Below are 21044 nucleotides of genomic sequence, written 5' to 3'. Positions count from 1 at the left end.
CAGGGATTCTCTATATAGGAAAACCGAGTTTCCTTAAAGCAGTAGAATGGCAAGTTCTCTTAACAAAATTCAAATACTGAACTTGAATCTAGTCGTAAAATCTGATTAGAACAGGGAGCTTTAGTCTTCTGTCTTCCTTTCTGTCTTCTCATTCTCTTCTCTTCTATCTGCTCCTACTTTCTTCTTCTCTCTGTAGCTGCCAGTTTTTCTTTTTCCTCTGTTCCTTCGATGAATTTATGGTTTCCACATTATGAGAAACCACTGAATAACTTAGACCCTGTCCTCTACAGGAAGATCTACTGTTTTATTGAACAAATGCCTCTTTGGTACATTGGATCAGGGGCATGGAGAGGGCACAAACTATGCATGCCACTCCTATAAGCCTGATACAGTGATATGCTTTCTCTCCATGAAAGAGAAGGCAAAACTTCATGCTTACTCAGAAGTGCTTCATTTTTAACCACATTGCTTGGTTGTGCACTATAATCTAGATATACTATCTCATGAAAGAGAGTGCAACTCCCTCTCAGTCCTTTGTGAACTGAGTTGCTTAAATTCCTCCCTGCTTTATTTCAGTGCTGCAAATGGGTGGCTTTCATGGTTCAAGGGTATGAATGTTTCCTGGTTGTATATATGGGTAACCTAGTGGTCTAATTTTATTGTGCCACAGCCTCTTGCTAACCAATCTATTGGTGATGGACCGGATTGTGAGAGGATGTCATTTTCCACTTCATAGCAGGCCACACTAGAAAACTTGTTATAATGGATGTATAGCCATTTACTGTAGGTTGTCAGATCACTTCCTTAACTGTGATCTAAATAATAGAAAGCTTTTCTGTGATGCAACCCATTGATCTTTCAATATTGAATGTATTCATAGGTGTTTTGCTGTTTGGTGTGGAGAGCTCAGGACTGGCCCAGTTGACTACAACGAAAGCTTCTATTGCTAAACAAGTCCTATGCAGGGTCTCCTCCAGTGAATCTGGATGAAGACTGGCTGATGACTAAAATGAAAAAAGTTGGCAAAGGAGAATGGGATCAGTTTCACTCCCTCTTCTTCCATTCAGGAGGCAGCCTCTAAGATGTGGTAAAAAGTGGTGAATTTTACAAAGGTCCCCCTCCTGAGATTTTTATGCATACAAGCATTGTATCTAATAAGTCACTTTACACTTATTATAATGTAGACCAAGATGGCTGTGTAACATACATTTTGTATTCAGATTCAAGTTTAAAAAATTGTTCCTATAAAATGAGATGGCATGCAGTTAGTTCAGTACATTTTCACCTTCCATGTCATATCAATTTTGATGCTTCCCTGACTCTTTGCTTTGCCATAGTATTTCATTACAAAGTTAATGTCCCGGAGTACATAAAACAGCTTGCAGTTTCGTATTTCAGTAGGATATGTAAGAAACAATGTTCATTATACCACCCCACAAATTGCACAATGTCCCATTCTTTTTATTTAGTTAAGTTTTGTTGTGTTATTCCAACATTAGAAAAAGGAGTCTAGCCACTACCTGTAGTGGTTTTTAAAATAGACATTTGGCAAAATACATGCATCATTTTACATGGACATACACAACACATATGGTACACATCATTTCAAACTGCAGGTAATTGCTCGCTGTTGTACTGCCCAGTTTATAGAAACTCTATATGCTTATAGAAAGTCTAAACACCGTTTCCAACTTAAAACATTTTGCGAAATTGCAAACAAGACACATTCAATCAGAATGTATTTCATGTTCATTTATATATTGTTACACACAACCCCAAGTGAAAGACAAACATTTTGAAAAGTTGTTGCAAATGAAAATCTCGGAAAATGGATTTTATAACTGTACACACCCCTTTAACAGTAACAGGACTTGTAAATTAGGAAGGAATTCACTGTGTACTGTTTCGGTACACTTGCTTGCACTCTAACTGCCTTCACCTCACTGTTGTGTTTTAAGATCTTGCCTACAGTACGTATGACTAATTCTGATCATTTTGTACTGCAATTAAAGCCTCAACGCTTTTTTACCCCAGTGATCGCCCTGCGTTTGCTTCTTCCTGAACCCGCACTAGTTTAACAGCTGCTTCTGACAAAATCCGTCTGTGTGATGTATCAGAATAACGGTGTCAAGGGGAAGACTAATCTGTACTTCAAACTTAGAAAAATGATCTATCTGTGGGTTATATATTTATTGGGTAATATTAAAAAAATATCATTACATACACACGTATTACAAAGCGCCCCTTTAATTTGTTAGCAATGTAATTCGGGACTTCTATTAAACATTTAGTATTTTGTAAATTTGGAAAAAACACACAGTAAAGCTCTCTTTAACAATATATGCAGTACAGAATCACAAGCTCAAGGGCGCTACGGACCGCAATCCTGTGTCATAATCACTGGCTCACAGGGTTTGTGGAGACCTGTGATGTGGAATGAGACTCTCAGTACACAGTCCGCGCACTGACTTGTCCACACGTATATATATATATTTATATACAGCTCACATTCGTAAACTGAGCATTTCAAACTGTGCCATGTAGCAACACTGAAGTCAAGAGGAGTTGATCTTCAGAATTGTAACTGTCCGGGTTTATCTAGAATTATTGTCCCGTGTCTAAAGAATCAAAACTTAGGCAAACTTAGGCAGAGGGAGTAACTCTTCTCTGTTTTCTCATGATATATTTTTGTCCATGGTTGAATTGCAGCCTGAACAGTGTTTTGGCTGCTTTCCGCTGTTTCACACACACACTGTGCTGCCTGCTCACACTGTCCTGTGCCACAGTACAGCACATGTCTGACTCCTACCTTATCTAGCACTGCTTTACCATTTCCAGCAGTAAAGTATTATAGGCTCATGTTAAAAGCAATAAATGGAGGGTGTTAAATAGATGCATCTATTCCAAAAGCACCACCAAATGAATCAGCTTTGCATAAAGTGTCCCTTGTGATAAACAGTTCCATGGTTATATTTCAGGTCGGATACCAGGATTACTATCAGCACCACCAGAGTTTCTAATTAAGAACCTTATATTACATTCTCACGCAACTTCAGATCAGTTTTCACATTTCTGAAAACCTTTAGAGAAATGTCCTATAATTTTTCTTGAACCTCTCTCCACTCGCCCTAGTTTCCAGGAGTGAAGAACGCTAATACATAGAGCCTCTCTTCCTCCTCTTGAGGTATCAAACCTCCAGCCTGGGAAAAGACAGTATTCAGTCTGAAATGCTCTAATTAAAAATGTCTGATGTACCAGTAACTTTGACACAGGACTGCAGGATCAGGGGAATACCACCATTGGGCCTGTGAAAGCACTTGTGTGTGTTCTTTATGTGCAAATTGTGACTATTCTGTCAAAAGGAGCTTTGCCTGTATGTTTAATCAGAGTGTCTTAATTAAAAAAAAAATTGTATGAACTGTTTAATATACAGTATGATTCAAATTAAAGCATTACTAACCAATTAAAGGATCACTGTGCAGTACATGGGTGAAATAATGAACATCCTTTTTTATACATCCTAATTTTAGGATTGAGGATAAATTTAATGAATTTAAAAAAATTACAACTGTTTTTTGGATTATATCCTGGAAATTGTTTTGGCTGCTTTCACCTGTTTAATACACACTGTGCTGCCTGCTCACACTGTCCTGTGTCACAGTACAGCACATGTCTGACTCCTGCCTTGTCTGGTTTACCATTTCCAGCAGTAACTTATTAGACTCCTGTTATGGTGGGGTGAGGTTGGTATAAAAGCAAAATTACCAGCAAAAACCACTTTAATTTAACTTTTGACTGTAGTGTAATCTGCAAAGGATTCCAACTCTCATGGATTACTGTAATACAGTATGAAAATTAGTACCATTAGCCTAAAATTAGAAAGTGATGCATGAGGTTCTAAGACTATCTATTGGCTTGACAATAGGACCTCACAGGCTGTAACTCAACCACAGGCAAAGTACGACATGAGAGAACACAGAGGTCCCTCCAAACTGACCTTGTCTATGTTTTGAAATTTTAGAGACGGGTGAATAATTCTAGATAAACCCAAACAAACAGCCCCAGTTTTGAAGATTAACTCCCCTTGACTTTAATTATGTTGCTACATAGTACTGCACATCTGCTGACAGATGGGGGTACAATGTTAAAAAACATGGAATTCAATTCAATTCAGCTTTGTTTGACATTATACTTACGTGGCTGCATAGTATAGTGAAAAGTGTTTCTCATTAGTCACTCAGGTGCAGTATATAAATAGAACAGAAGACAGGACAATAGACTGTAACACAATAACAGTGTAACTAAATGAAAGTGTAATCAAACTCTGCAAATAAGCAAGCAGAGAAAGGAATACAACAGGACAAATACAGTGCAAAAGTAATTCGTGGAACAGTACAAAAATAATATGGTGATTAATAAATATTACATCTAGTACAGTTTTAAGTACAATTTCGGCTTACATTCAGTTGTCGTGTATGTAGTGGTGTTGGAGTACAGTCATTGTGGGTACAGGAAGAAGTTAGGAGAGATCATAGTATGATGGGAGGGAGTGGGGGAGTCACCAGTTTGAAGGCTCTGGGGAAGAAGCTATTTTGGAATCTAGTTGTGTGTGACTGGAGCGTCTGGATCCTTCTGCCAGATGCGGTGCAGCTGCCATACCAGACTGTGATGCAGCTGGTCAGTATGCTCTCCACCGTACATCTGTAGAAGTTGGTGAGGATCTGTGGATGCAGGCGTATTTTCTTCAGCCTTCTCAGGAAGTACAGCCGCTGTTGTGCCTTCTTGATGAGACTGGAGGTGTTGAGTGCCCATGTGAGGTCCCTAGAGATGTGAACACCTAGGAATTTGAAGTTATTCACCATCTCCACCGCAGACCCTTTGATATAGATGGGGGAGTGGACTTTTCCTTGTCTCCTGAAGTGAAAGATCAGCTCTTTGGCTTTGCTGATGTTGAGACATAGGTTGTTGGTCTGGCACATAGGTGTTTTATCTCCTCCCTGTAGGCAGTCTCATGGTTGTCAGTGATCAGGCCCACGACTGTGGTATCGTCACCATACTTGATGATGTTGTTTGTGCTGAACTTGGCAGTAGTTGTGGGTGAACAGGGAGTAAAGCAGTGGGCTGAGCACATACTGTAGCCTTCAGTGTTCAGGGTGAGCGTGTTGGAGGTGAGGTTGCCAATCCTGACAGTCTGGGGTCTGCTGGTGAGGAAGTCTAGGATCCTGCTACAGAGGGTAGTATCTAAACCTAGAGTCCTTAGTTTGGTAGAAAGTTTTATGGGTATGATGGTGTTAAATCCTGAGCTAAAGTCAATGAACAGCATTCTTGTATGGGTGTTCCTTTTATCCAGGTGGGTTAGTGTGGTGTGTAAAGCTATAGAGATTGCATCCTCCGTGGAGCGGTTTGTGCGATATGCAAACTGGAGAGGATTAAGTGTTTTTGGAATGCTGGCTTTAATGTGTGGAATAAGCAGATTTTCAAAGCACTTCATTATGATGGGAGTGAGTGCAATAGGACGGTAGTTGTTCAGGCATGTGGGTGCTGATTTTTTAAAATATGGATTCTCTGCTCTGAGAGAGTAGTTTCAGTTTTTACACAGCCAATTCTGAAACTGATGTTTCTCCAGGTCCTTTCCAGCAGGAATCATGGCTTTAAGAAGTAAAAAGTTTCAAGAGGTTCCAGAAACATGGTTCTCCATGCAATAGTATAGTTTGGAATAAATCCAATGTAATAACCCCATTTCTGTTTTTGATTCATGGAGTTGTAAAGGAATTTAATAACAGGAATTTATCAGGTCCCATTGGAGGACAATATTTATACTGTAAATTTATGGGAAGCTGCATCGTGTGAATTGGCTGAGAAAGTGAAATCACAGCCAGAACAGCTAAAATGAGGATGTTTGGCCAACAACCTCCTCCTGCTTTGGTCGTCTCTTTGTATCAGCAAAGTGAAGGGCATACAACCTTCCTCTGCAAGAGCAATCATTGTATAACTCAAGATCTGGACAAAACTGATCTAGTGTAATGAAACCAGACCCTGGATTGACCAGCAATCTTCTAAAGAAGTGTTTCTCATGTCTGGCTTCTCAGAGATCTCCCTTAAACCTCTGGCGAAAACATTGCAGCATGCCATATTCAACTGGATTACCCCCCAAACGCTTATAGTGCAGCCCGTAAATACATTATTTGGACAGTGACAATTTTAGTTGTACACCAGCACATTGGATTTAAAATGAAACAATGGCAACAAGTTTAAAGTGCAGAATGTCAGCTTAAATTGGAGGGTATTTACATATCTATTGGGTGAACCATATAGGATTCATAGCTCTTTTTATACACATTTCCCCACATTTCCTGATTGTTTTGGGGGCTTTTTCCTTTCAGTCTTGTCTTCAGTAAGTGACATGCATGCTCAATGGGATTCAGGTTGGATGATTGACTTGGCCAGTCAATAACATTCCACTTTTTGGCCTGAAAAACTCCATGGTTGCTTTAGCAGTATGCTTGGGGTCGTTGTCCTGCTGCAATGAGAGCCAGCAGCCATGTCACCCTGCAACTCACAACTGGCAGCCCACTGAAGCTAAGCAGGTGTGATTCTGGTCAGTACCTGGATGGGAGACCTCCTGGGAAAAACTAAGGTTGCTGCTGGAAGAGGTGTTAGTGAGGCCATAGGCCAGCGGTCCATGTGGGTCCTAATGCCCCAGTATAGTGACGGGGACACTATACTGTAAACAAGCGCCGTGTTTCTGATGAGACGTAAAACCGAGGTCCTGACTCTCTGTGGTCATTAAAAATCCCAGGGTGTTTCTTGAAAAGAGAAGGGGTGTAACCCCAGTGTCCTGGCCAGATTTTCCATGCCTCCTAATAATCCTCCTCTATGAATTGGCTACATTACTTTGTTATCCTCCCCCCCACTGACGGCAGGCAGAGCGACACGCCAGTTGGAGTATTCTGGGTGGCATTTAATGGCAACGTCAGTTCAAAGATTTGGTTCAAACCACCAAATGGAGACGGGCGTGCCGACAAGCGGACCCTGCTGATGCGGGATTAACGCTAGGATGAGAGAGATTGTCCTGCTGCAATGAGTTTTGAAACATTTGATTGGATCTGAGCAGATTAGCTGCTTCTGTACACTTCAGTATTCATCCTGCTGCTGCCATCTGCAGTCACATTAATAAAGACAAGTGAGCCAGTTCCACTGGCATCCAAATATGCCCAAACTATGAAACTACCTCCACCATGTTCCACAGATGAGGTGGTATGTTTTGGATCATGAGCAGTTCCATTTTTTCTCCCCACTTTTTTCTTTCCATCACTCTGGTACAGGTTAATCTTTGTCTCATCTGTCCATAAAGCTTTGTCCCAGAACACTAGAGGTTTCTTATGTGCTTTTTAAGCAAACCATAACCTGGCCTTTCCTACCAGCGGTTTGCATCATGTAGTGAACCCTCTGCCATTATGCTGGTGTATTCTTTTCTTTATGGTAGTCTTAAACACATCTACAGTATACCTTCATCCTGGAGTGTTGCCAACCTGTTCAACAGTCGAAAAGGGGCTTTTCTTCACAATTGAAAGTATTTTTCACTCATCCACTACTGTGGTCTTCCAGGTCACTTGCTATTGCTAAGATTATGAGTGCATTCTTGCTTCTATAAATGTGCCAAACAGTTAATTGACACACCTAATGTTTTGGCTATGTCTGATTTTTCAGCCTCCTGATGGCCCACTTTAATGGCAAAAACACTTCTTCGGTCCTCGTGTTTAGAGAGGACAGCAACAGACTCCAGATGCAAATGCCACATCTAGAATCAACTCTAGAACTTTTGTTAGCTCTCTTGTGCATGAACTCGTAATGCAACACACAGATGGCCAAGAAACAACTGGGCAGCCAATTGTCCAATTACTTCTGGTCCCCTAAAATGGGAGGACTATGTCTAAAAGGGCTGTGATTCCTATATGGTTCACCCAATAGGGATGTAAATACCCTCCAATTAAAGCTTACATTCTGCACTTTAACCTCAGTTATTTCAAATCCAATGTGCTGGTGTACAGAGCCAAAACACAAATTGTGTCACTGTCCAAATATTTACGGACAGAACTGTATATGGTATTTGTATTCTTAGATCGCACAAAAGCAGATAATGACGAACAAATACAACTTCACAACTGCTAGTATTTGCCCATTAATTGAATAATATGCTTCATACAGGTCTTTGCCAGATCTATGGCTACTTTTTGAGGTCAAGGATTTCTTCCTTTATTCCCACTCTGGACACTGAAGCTCCAAGCCATCTTCCAGTAACAACCGTCTCATATCCAAAGATGGTGATCACCTTTGCTTTGTAAGGAACAATCTGAAGTGTGATGATACAGTATGTCTGTTTTTTTTTTCACCTGAGCACCTTGTATGAAAAACAAAATTCTTTATGGCATTCATTTAATTTTATTTTACAAATATATTAAATATGTTTTTACCTGTATGTTTATATATGGAAAACGCAAACTGTTTAATTGAGAAATATTTATGTCTTCATAATCTTATAGCTAGATACAGTAGGGGCATCACTTTATGTAACAAGGTCAATGTTGCCTTAATTTTCCCCCCAAAAAATGGAATTATACTTGATATCTTTCCAAAAAGTATGAGAGGGGGGTGTTGCCTGTGCCCTAGCTAAACTCCACTCTGGTTTGGTCCAAACGGGATTACTTAAAACAGGTTCCAACTTAAGCGCTTACCCTTTAAAGCGCTTTGAGTTCTTCCAGAATGAAAAGCACTATATGTTATGGCTGCAGCTGGACTCATTATCCAATTTCTCTTACACACCCCTTCCTTCACTATTTCAACAATCAGTTCACCCAGTTACATTGCTTGGTATTAGGATCTCTTCTACCTCCTGAGCTCACCTCGCCCTTTCCTTCTCAGTACCTTTTTCTACCTGGTCTGGACTCTCTCAACGTCACCTCTTTGGTTTTAATTTTGGATTTCTCACTTTTGCCTCATCCCTATCAGATTTGTTTGCCTCTCCTCTTGCCTCCTACCTGGTCTTGACCCTACCTGGAATAACTGACCACTCTCCCTCCTCGCCTGCCTTGGATACTTCAGCTACCTCGCCTGGAGACCCGCACAGGGTTAGTAAATTACATCGTTCTTACAGAATACCAAACCTGCTACATGAATCCCACGGATCAGGACGATCCTTTTTCCATTCTCTTACACTATATAAATGTAAGGAATTATGATTGTAATTGAGGGCATTAGCAGTTTAGGTCAGTAGAGACACTGGAGACAGCAGAAAAGAGTTGATCAGCTTTATCACAGTGCTGGGAGACCACCCTCTATCTGTATGTTGTGTAAAGAGAGTTGTCAGCAAAACAAGGAATTACAGTTCTTTACAAGGACATGCGCACAGGGGTGTGTGCAGTGTTATTCATTCATTTAAGACTGGAAGGTTTTTCGCAAATTATACGTTTTTCTGCATAGTAAAATATAAAAAAATTGGTTCATGTAAAAGAAATTTACATATCATCACACTTCAGATTGAGCAACTTTGCCTGAGGGCCTGGGATGTGCTTAAAATAAGCTGCATAAGACAGAGAAGATCAGTCAGCAGCACAGTTCTGAGAAACCGATGGCCTTTAAGATTGCCGCTCCTATGTGATGGCCCCGAGGCAGGACCACAGGGGAGCAGTGCTTCTCTACAGGAAGTACTGTACTTGTCTTTGAGAGACAACAGCTGTCAAGCTTGAGCGCTGGTGGCTGTCTTCCAACACAAAGTTTCAAAGCAGCTTTTCAGAACACAAGGTGAGCGAAACTCCTAATCTGACACCATCGTAAAATAGCACTTGCAACTTCTGTGGGTTAATCAGAAACTGAATGTTTGCTTAAAAGAAAAGACACCTCTCAGGATGACCTGGTGGAATAATTGAAAGAAGTGTTGGAGTGTGTGTCTACTTATTAGCTTAGCAATCAAACATCCACTACCAACTCTCTCCATCACACAGTTCCACACCAACAGATCAGCCTGTAAACCATCAATTTCCTGTCTAAGGAAGGCTGGTGGTTCCACTGCTGACAAGATGAGGAAGACCAAGCTGTGTAGGAGACTAAGTATGTGTAATGTTCTGCTGCTTCAGGTAGTGTAAGCCATAGCCCATTTTCAAAAATAAACCAAGAGCAGGCAGGAATCAGGGAGCAAAGTGTATGCAGCAAGCAGGGGACAGCAGGTGAAACTCGGCCCATAGGCTGAATCCAAAGTAGATGATTTTCAAAGCCGGAATGACACTAAAGAGCAGCACAAAGGCTCAGCAGATTTCATCATATTATACAGTATGCTATACATAAACTCCAATTTACTGTAACTGTTCTTTCCTTTTAAAGTCTTCAGTCTGGGAATCAAGTTTTTGAATTAATTTTTAACTTTAAAAAAGATGTGTCTAAGTCATAAATTTTCTAATTTTGCAACATGGGACACAGCAAGAATGAACTACAAGAAAGAGCTCTATAGAGATATGCAAACAGTAGAAGGGATCGACTGCCGAGACAGAGAGCCGTGGAGAACAGTTGGTGCCTGAGACCACCTTTGCTGAGGGGATTATGGAAGGAGGGGCTCGTGTAGGCCCCAGCTGGGATTCAGTTAAGGACCTGATAGGCCTGATCTAGGACTTCATGCAACCAACCGGCAGTCCCTTTAAGAAGGTATAGACCACATCCAATCAGATAACCACTCACCTTACCTGTCCACCACCACACCTCCAAACCCCAGCATACTTTAGGGCTGTCTGCAGTAACCCCAGTGCTCAGTATTGGGTTTAAATTCCTGTTGAGCTCTACTCATTCCTTATGTTTTGTCTTGGATTAGGCTTTTCTGGTTTTCAGAACTCGTTCCTTTTTGAATGCGGTTTAAGGACTTCACTTCTGGCTTATTGCTCTCATCTACTGTATCGGCTACCTGGGCTTTTGGGTTTCTGCTCTCTTTTCGACCACGATGTCTGCACTACACTTCTGGCTTTGTGTTTCTCGCCATCTGGAAATTTTCTCACCGATCTAACTCTGCTCAGGATCCAATACTCTACTCTAGCGGTTCTTCTCTTGAGAAGCCACATCCTGCGAAATTGAACTCTGCTGTGGCAGTGGCATCACTTTATGTAACAAGCTCCATGTCGCCTTAATTTAAAAAAAAATGGAATTATACTTTATATCTTTCCAAAAAGTATGAGAGGGGGGTGTTGCCTGTGCCCTAGCTAAATTCCTGTCTGGTTTGGTCCAAACGGGCTTACTTAAAAAAGGTTCCGACTTAAGCACTTACCCTTCAAAGCACTTTGAGTTCTTCTAGAATGAAAAACACTATATGTTACTGCTGCAGCTGGTCTCAATCAAGCCCTCATTATCCAATTTCCCTTACACACCCCTTCCTTCACTATTTCAACAATCAGTTCACCCAGTTACATTGCTTGTAACTGGTAGTAGGATCTCTTCCACCTCCTGAGCTCACCTCACCCTTTCCTCCTCAGTACCTTTTTCTACCTGGTCTGGACTCCCTCAACGTCGCCTCTTTGGTTTTGATTTTGGATTTCTCACTCTTGCCTCTCCCCTATCGGATTTGTTTGTCTCTCCTCTTGCCTCCTACCTGGTCTTGACCCTGCCTGGAATAACCGACCACTCTCCCTCCTCGCCTGCCTTGGATACCTCAGCTACCTCGCCTGTAGACCCGCACAGGGTTCGTAAATTACATCATTCTTACAGAATACCGAACCCGCAACGTGAATCCCACGGATCAGGACGATACTTTCTCCATTCTCTTACACTATATTAATGAAAGGAATTATGATTGTAATTGAGGGCATTAGTAGTTTAGGTCAGTAGAGACACTGGAGACAGCAGAATACAGTTGCTCAGCTTTATCACAGTGCTGGGAGACAACCCTCTCCCTGTATGTTGTGTAAAGAGTGTTGTCAGCAAAACAGGGAATTACAGGTCTTTACAAGGAGACGCGCACAGGGGTGTGTGCAGTGTTATTCATTTAGTTAAGACTAGAAGGCTTTTCGCAAATTATACGTTGTTCTGCATAGTAAAATATAAAAAATTGGTTTATGTAAAAGAAATTCAGTGAGGTTTATGTGACTTGAAATGGTGTTCTTCAGTGAAAATAAACTAAAAAAACAGGCTCCCTCCCCAAGCCCCCCCTTACTCCTCCATGACCTCTGTTTCTGTCCGGAACATTCCAAGTGCCATTGTTTAGCAACCAAGATATCTGTCACTTGGAGCCTCAGAAACCTTCATATTTGTTTTTTTTATTGTTAAATATTTCATATTGATTTATTTATAAGATATTAAAAAATCAATCTGAAATTCTTCTTCATACCTTGTCCAGAATTTAAGTACAGCAGCATCACATGTGTAGAACATCTATTTCCCAACCTCTAGGGGTACACAGGGAAGTGTATACTACCTGGGAAAATCCAAATGTCTTTATCATGAGGAAAAATAGACTGATAATCTAGTATACTGCATCACATTCATTGGTTGACCCATACTCCATGATCCACGAAGGAGTGTGTAAGTTATTCATTTTTGCTGCCACCTGATCTCATCTGTTTTATGTAGTAATTTACCTTTTAAAGACCAATCCAGCCCCCTGGACAAAGTTACTCAATCTTAGTTACTCAGATAATTCAGGTTTTCTTCTGAGTACCTTGTTTAAAAGAGATTGCTTACCTAAAAAAATACAGTGCCTAACAAAAGCAATCAGACCATTCTTGTTGTGTCCCATATTGAAAATTTAGAAAATCTATGACTTAGACACATCTTTTTTTTAAACTTTAAAATTAATTCAAAAACTTGATGCCCAGACTGAAGACTTTAAAAAGAAAGATTTGTTACAGTAAATGGGAGTTTATGTATAGCATACTGTATATTATGATTAAATGACGTCAAGAATTTATTATGAATTACTGACAGATGATTCTTATTGAACTTGGTTTTTGACAACTGTCTCAAACATCTGCTATAAACTCAATTTCACTAGGAATAATAATAATAATAATAATAATAATAATAATAATAATAATAATAATAATAATAATAATAATAATAATTGCTTACACTTATATAGCGCTTTTCTGGACACTCCACTCAAAGCACTTTACAGGAAATGGGGACTCCCCTCCACTACCACCAATGTGCAGCATCCACCTGGATGAATAACACAAACAACCACAAACTAAGTTTATTGAAGAATAAACCTATTACTTGTTCCTTTGCAGCCTACACATGCTGACGCAGCTACCCACCTGAATTATTATCTTCTAGATTTCTTTTTGCTTTCTTTTGCTTTTCTTGTAACGCACTTTGAGAAGATACTCACACTGTCTCTGATGCTTTTATCTCCCCTCTTGTAAGCTTACGTCCTGCAATTGTTGTTTTATTTGGTTGAGCAGTTTGAAATGTTTTTGAGTTGTGTGGAGCTCTCTGTTGCAGTTTGTGGATAAGTTTCCGTTTTTTTGTGACTTTCTGTTTTTTTCTGATTGCTTTCGGGGAGAGTGTGATGGGAAAAGAGGGACTATCAAGAAGAGAAAGAACGAGAACGCGGCAGGTGTAAATGTTATTGTTCAGCAATAAACCTTTACAGGAATATCTGTCTCCATGCAGTTCCCGTCCGTACAGGCAGAGTGTTTAACCACCACCGCACAAACCCTACAGTTACACCCACGTGATATCCCTCCATTATACCCAAGCACCTAGTCTTCTTCAAACCAAGCCACTCTAGAGATCTTCATGGTCATTTTCAAATCATTTCATCTTCTGCTTTCCACTTCCTTCATATCTGTAGCTTCTGCGGTGAAGCCAACTCGTGTTGTGTACCCTTTTCCTACTCATTCTGAGTCTCGTCCATCCAAATGTCAGTTGGTTTATCTCTCCACTCTGATTGAGATTCCCAAACTAGCCTCTGAATTACTCCATCTCCCTGGCTCCAGATCAACTCACTGTTTACTTTATGGCCTTTCAGCTGTAATATTTGCAATCTGTGACCTCCAACAGCAAGACCATAGACGCTGTACCTAGTGTTGAAGTTGACAAGGTCATGGCATGCCTCTTTGATTCACTTCCTTTTCCCATTTACTATTATCAGCCCCATTGGGATTGCCATTCAAAAATATTCTGGAGAAAAGAACTTGATAATTGATATACTGGCCCCTGTCCCCCATATGTCCTCTCTACCAAGCACCAACAGCCTCATTGGGAAACCAAGTACTGTATGTCATCACAAAAATCCTGCTGTACTCAAATGAAGGGAAATGTTCAAAACAAATAAACTGATTATTATATAAATGAATCTTCTAAATTGAATATTATATAAATAGTATAATACAAAAAGTTAGAAAATAGATGTATGGATTATACACTTAACCCTTTAATTACAAAGGGACCCTACCATTTTGAATTATAGTTCCTGATTGTGACAAAAGAAATAGTTCTATTAAATTAGACTCTGTATCATGCATATGTTTCCTTGTGAACTCATTGACAAATGGTATTAATGGATATGTTTAAATTAAGGGAGGAATTTACTGTTTGCATTTGTCTTAAGATAATACATTTGTCATTCATGTTGGGTATGATTTGGTTTAGTTTTTATTCAATTTCTTATGTTACATATTAAAAACATTTTGAACATGTTGTTTCGCCACACTGTGTCTTTTATGAAGACACTGGACTGAAACTGCAGTCACATAAGTCATTTCGCAATCTTTGCTGCAGTTCAAGAAATACTTCTGTTTTAATTTGGAAATCAAATTTTGGGGAAACAAATGAATTTCAGTTACATAAAAGCAGGAATATTAAAAAATGCAGTTTCGATATACTGTACTTACAGAACTTGTTCTGTCTGCAAATGTGTCTTTGATGTGTTTTCAAGAAAAAACTGATATCTGCATGTGAAAGGGGAGTGTTGAAGGATAATATCCAATCCAAAACGTTTTAAGGTGTTTTTAGTTTTATACTGTATGTATAAATATGAAGCTGAGGACAGGCATTTACAGTCAGAGAGGAAGCACTGAAGAAATCGTTACCTTGATACTCATACAGTACCTGCTGGACCAAGTGTGATTCAAAAGCTGCTTTCTTCAGAGTATAACCAAGGTAAGTTTCATTTCATAGCTGATGTGTTACAGGTCATCATTACAGTGTTTTACAGTATTTTCTCCAATTTACAATTGTATAACCACCGTAAGTGTTGTGATTTGCCTTCAGAATGTTTTACTATACAATATCATAAGAATATCAAGAAAATACCATGGCAATGTTTCTGGGAATCATTACTATCCCACAGTACATTTACTTTAGTAATTGTCTGATACTGCTGTACACCATAATATTCCCAAGGGCAAGCGTTGTACATTACTGTTACCAATCCTATGTATGGTCCTACTGCATCTTGCTTGACTAAATAATAATCACATAACTGTACATGTGTCTGTCCTGTTCCTTGTTTCTCTGTGCTTTACTTGTTCTTCTGGTTTGTCTTGTTGTCTGGGGCTATATATTTCCGGGTCTCACTTTCCTCTCGCTCGGTATTGGGATTGGTTGTAGAGAGGCTCGCCTCATCACGTCGCCCCACATCCGCTACCTGAGGTCTTATGTCTCGTTCCGACTTCGCCCGATACCTTGAGCCCAGAGCAAACCCCCTTATTTGCTCTGTTCCTGCCGCTACACATAGGGTCCTCCCTTCTTGCCGGTCTCTCTCCACAGCTATACCCCAGATTCAGTGACAGTTAGAAAATGGATGGGCGGATAATATGCTGTATATTTAATTATTAATTTGCTTTATAAAACTTTAAGCAGTATTCCATCTTTTTCATAAACGTTTTCTGCATCAGAGTCTTTAACTTAGTCACTTGCTATGGTTATTTTGGAAACATTCTGGCATGCTCGTTTGAACTACCTAATGTTTATTATCATTATAAAATGATATAAAGTTATAATGTTTTCCATGAACACTTGGTGTCGTTATTGCTGTAATGGATAATGAAAAGCTTGTAGCTTCATTGAACCTTTTATAGAAAATGGAAAAAGTAACACTAGTAGCTTTTAATTTAGCTCATCCAATTAGAGTGACATACTGTACTGTAAGTCATTCTTTGAAAGTCATTCAAATCACTTAAAACCTCTTTTTTGTTTTAAATAAGATATATTTTCTTATTGTTTCAAATAGTATATAAAGCCACTATGTACAATTCTAACAATAAATTGTCTGTTCTCTAATTACTATTAATTTATATTTCATTACGAATAATTCTGTTACTGCATTTAATTAAAAAATGAAAAATGTCAGTTAGTGTTACTGTACAGTATGATTAGTGCAGGAAAGCACTAATGGGTTAATAAACATTTACTTGTTATGATTAAAATAGGATTTGTGCAAAAGCCACATTAAGATAGATTCACTGTGCCACCTGGCAATTCCAGAGAGTAATGTAGTCCTGCAACAGATTATGTGAAAATCTAAAAAATGTTGGATTCTGAACATTGTCTTTTGTGGTTATTAAAATAGATATCTGGAAAAAACATACAAGCAAAGCCATGTTTGATAATCAAGTCACATTATATGGACATACAGTACACAACACATACAGTGCTAATAGGAATTTTACATACAGTTACACAATGTTTCCAAACTAAGACATTTTGTGACCTAATAGCCTGAAATCAAGACACATTTAATTAAAATGTATTTAATGTTCATTTACATATTGTAAGTTACAACCTCCAAGTGCAATGTAAATGCTCAAACAGAAAAGTAATTATAATTGAAAATCTAGAAAAGATTTTTTTATAAGTGGATACACCCCTTGGTAATACTATAGCAGTTGTAAATTAGGAAGGAGTGAACTGTGTATTGTTTATGTATAGTTTCTCACAGTGTACTTGTCTTCACCTCACTGCTGTCTTAAGAACTTATCTATATATGATTAATTTTACTCATTTCTTCCTACAAATATGACTTCAATCCACACTAGCATAACAATTAAAAATTAAGAAATTCATTATTAATTGCCTCTGACACAACCCGCTTGATGTATCAGAATAAAAGTCTCAAGGGGAAAATTAACACAGTATGCAGTTGGTAGTTTGGCATACTGTATATTTGTGGTACTGTAGATGTAACATGCATTATTAGAATATTAGGAAACTTCTAAGTAGTAAGTACCTACTTGTAAGTTATGTGAAAAATAATGTTATTTTGTGTATGGAATTCCGTTTTGCAGACAGACAGAAAGTTGACCTCATCTTCAGAAAGAGACCATGTCTGACCAGGTTAAGACTTCAGGAGCAGCAGACAATATGTGTGAGTATGTAGAGAACTGACATTGTTTCACAGATAAACTGTATTTGCAAATCTACAGGAGCTGTCTGAAGGGATAAAATGGGCACTCAGGGCACCATCAACTCCCATGACAGTGAGCTCAAAGGCTGAGACTCCGATATCAATGACTCAGAAATTAATCTTGAATCTGATCTACACGAATTACTCTATAATGTCAAGATTGAAGGTTTCAAAGCTCCAGAATTTTTTAACATGTCATGTAAAAGAAAACACCTGAAAGAGCTCTACAGCCAGATAATATTTAGATTCTAAACAGTTCACTTAGAATAATAAATACTGTATGTAAAACAATTTCAAGTTTCTCACTGAATGTTTTGATTAATTATTTTCCCACTTTGGGAGGACACCAAATCCTAATAAACCATTACAATCTGTCCTTTTTTCTTATTGCTTTGTTTTCATTAGTTAGATTTTATATTAAATGTATTACTATTATATAATGGTCTTTTAAAGATTAGGATATTTGAAGTTGGTGAATTTGGTTATTTTGTTCACTATTTGATTATAAAAGTTATTTTTTTTTGGAAAGGTATGGTGCTGTTTGCCATGGAAAGATCAGGGCGTATCAAGATTGGACTGCCCCCAAATAATTACAATGACAACTTCAGTGAATATTCGAAATATGTGGGAAATCTGCAAGGCATCTCTCACGTCGCCTTCAGCCCTCAAGGAACAATGTTTGCAGTCTGTAATGCACAGCTGTATTCTGGGTCTCCTCCAGCGAATCCAGATGAGAACTGGCTGAAGCAGAAAGCTCGGTGTGTAGGAAGGTCTGGGTGGGATCAAGTTCATTCCTTCTTCTTCCATCCAAACGTTAACACTCTATGTTGTCATGAAGAGTGGTGAACTGTACAGGGGTCCCCCTCCTGAGAATGAGTACGTGTCCTGGATGTACAGGGTTGCTACAAAGATAGGAACTGGAGGATGGTGCTTCCCTTCTCTGTTCTTTGACCCTGCGGGTATCCTGTACACTGTAACCACAGAAGGGAATCTGCTTAAAGGAAGCCCTCCGAATGATATGAACTACATCTGGAATAAAAACAGTGAGATTATTGGAACTGGAGGCTGGACAGAACTTACCCATTTCATGGCCTTCTCTCCTGATGGCAATCTGTGGTGTGTCTCCAAGAATGGAGGGAAGATCTACACTGCCCCACCACCCAGGATTGCCAGTGATAACTGGATTGGAAGAGCACAGAATCTTGGATCTGGCTACAATCAATTCCCAATCCTCGCCCTCACGCAAGATAAAACCATAAGTCAAATTTTAACTTTGGATTTTTCTGTTAAAGATGCAAAGATTCTTTCAAAAGAGCCTCTGATAGTTGGGCAACATGACTGTGACAACTCTACCGGCTCTGTTCCTTACACTGCAACTTTCGAGTAAGTGCTGCATTCTAAGTTGTATTTTCATTTTTCTGTATATCACAAAATACACAATACTTACAAAAATTACACACAAAATACACTGCCAATAGATCTAAAACTTAAATTGTAGGACTGCTGGTAATCATTTGGCAAATTTAACACAAAGATGTTTAAGGGTAACAAAATTTGAATTTAATGATGTCTGAAAATTTATTTTGAGATTTTATGAAATGAAAAATCTACTTTAAGTTGCATTTCTACATATATGTTCAACTATAACCTGTCAGTAAATCACTTGACTCTCAATTTAAAAAATGTTGTAGAAGTGGGTAAGAAGAATCACCACACTGCAACATAACTGGCAGCCCAGCAGGTGTGAGCCTGGCCAGTACCTGTATGGGAGACCTCCTGAGAAAGCTATGGTTGCTGCTATAAGAGGTGTTAGTGGGACCAGTGTGGGGTGCCCACCCTGCAGTCTGTGTGGGTCCTTATGCCCCAGTATAGTGACAAGGACACTAATTTCAGATTGGCATTTAACAATCATGGCCTCCCAGTAATCTCCATCTATGAATTGGCTTCATCTCTCTGTTCTCCTCACCACTGAGAGCTGCTGTGTGATGAGTGTATTGGTGCACTCTGGCAGAGCTACTCATTGGTGGTAGTGGAGGGGAGTCCTTGTTACTTGTAATTATTATTATCATCATCATCATCATCATCAATGTACTGCAATACATTTAAAAAACTACCAACTTACCTTCCTGTCCACTCTATATATGCTGAATTTAATGATGATGTCATGTGGGCATTTTCGGGCTTGAGGAGAATTAGAATGTGTGACAGGAAAGATGAAGGAACACCAGCAGAAGATACAAATATTACTAACATTGCAAAAGAACAGCCAAAAACTTGCAAAGGAACTACTTTGAAAATGTTGAATCCTGAGTTTGACTCTAGCCCAGTCCTCCTCCGTGAGGATTTTGCATGTTCTTCTCATGGTCAATGGCTTTACTTAGATAGATAGTTTATTGATCCCGTGAGGGAAATTGCAGATGCACCATCAGCTGTCTGTGTCTGGGAGGTTCCACACCTAAAGAGTGTCAGCAGGTTTGGGTAGCCTTTAGTCAGCCACAATTTGAGCAAGCAGTAACAACATGAGAAAACCCTCTCTTGCCATCTTCACTATCTCTGAAGTTCATGACATTCACCCGGCTGGTATGTCAGGCGAGTACTTACACAAGTTCTCCTTCTCCCATTGTGGTGCAGCCAGGTTGATACAGTCTGCAGCTTTGAAACAAGAAGTTGTAAAATAGAAAGTGATTTTTTTTTCAGGTTTTCTGAAACTGTTACCCTGGAAAGCTCTTTCACCCATTCTCATGGATTTACTGTGGAAGTTGGAGCATCAACAACCTTTAAAACTGGAATCCCATTGTTGGCTGCGAATGAAACCACAGTCTCTATTAATGCCAGTACTACTCACAACTGGAGTTTTACAGAGACAGAAAGGAAAGAGGTACAGTATGTTCCCAGTACTGGATTAACCTATTGAAGATGAATGGTGCCTTGTTTTGCATATGCGGAAAGGAAGTAGAAAACAGGGCACTTGACTAACAAGGTGACTTAGTGACACTAGAACACTGTTGTTATGCACATTTTAACTACAGTACAACTTAACTACACTCCTTATATTGTCTTGTTTGTTTATTAAGTTCAAGCACATCTGAAAAAGGCTCTACAGATGAAACACTGTCTCTTTCAGCATGGAATAAACCTTTACCTCTTCCTTTGTTTTTTTTTATTGCCGTAACCAGTGAACTGCTTTAGCTTACTGGTTTTGAATGCTGTATTTGCCCACTGTTTTCTGAAAGCAGAGACCCCAGCCAATGGCTTTTGCTTCTTTCATTGCAGATTGTTAATACATCCAGCCTGAATGCTACAGTGCCCCCTGGGGAGGCTGTGAGATTCAAGGCTGTAGTCCAGAAGGGGATCATTGATGTTCCTTACACAGCGAAGGTGCTCACTGTCTTTGGACACCAGACCACTATCACTGGGACATGGACCGGAGCTTCAGTTTCGAAAGTGAAAATAAAGGAAGAGCCTATTGTTAACTAAAACAGTTTAGTAGTTACATGCATGCAGATACTTTACCTTACAGAGCATTTATATAGGCAAATGCCAGAAATTTAACATTTAAAGCTATTTAGCTTGTGCTGTTATCTAGTAAAATGGGTATTTCCTTCAACAGCATAAGTATACTAATTTGCTTAATTTCTCTCCGATCAAGGAATTTGTTTGA

The 21044-nt window shown here is 39.3% G+C and overlaps 1 long non-coding RNA gene across 1 annotated transcript; it reads left to right on the top strand.

Moving 5' to 3' along the window:
* The first annotated feature begins 15025 nt into the window (after positions 1–15025).
* LOC148641924 (uncharacterized) lies at positions 15026–20836 on the top strand. Its single transcript, XR_015929640.1, has 5 exons — positions 15026–15138; positions 17265–17344; positions 17913–18766; positions 20081–20261; positions 20657–20836. It is a non-coding gene; the product is annotated as an uncharacterized LOC148641924 (long non-coding RNA).
* Positions 20837–21044: the final 208 nt, after the last annotated feature.

This window comes from Lepisosteus platostomus, chromosome 23, assembly GCF_059453375.1.
Source record: "Lepisosteus platostomus isolate fLepPlt1 chromosome 23, fLepPlt1.hap1, whole genome shotgun sequence".
NCBI lineage: Eukaryota > Metazoa > Chordata > Actinopteri > Semionotiformes > Lepisosteidae > Lepisosteus > Lepisosteus platostomus.
Note: the sequence above shows the minus strand (reverse complement) of the source record. Positions and strands in the feature narration are given on the sequence as shown.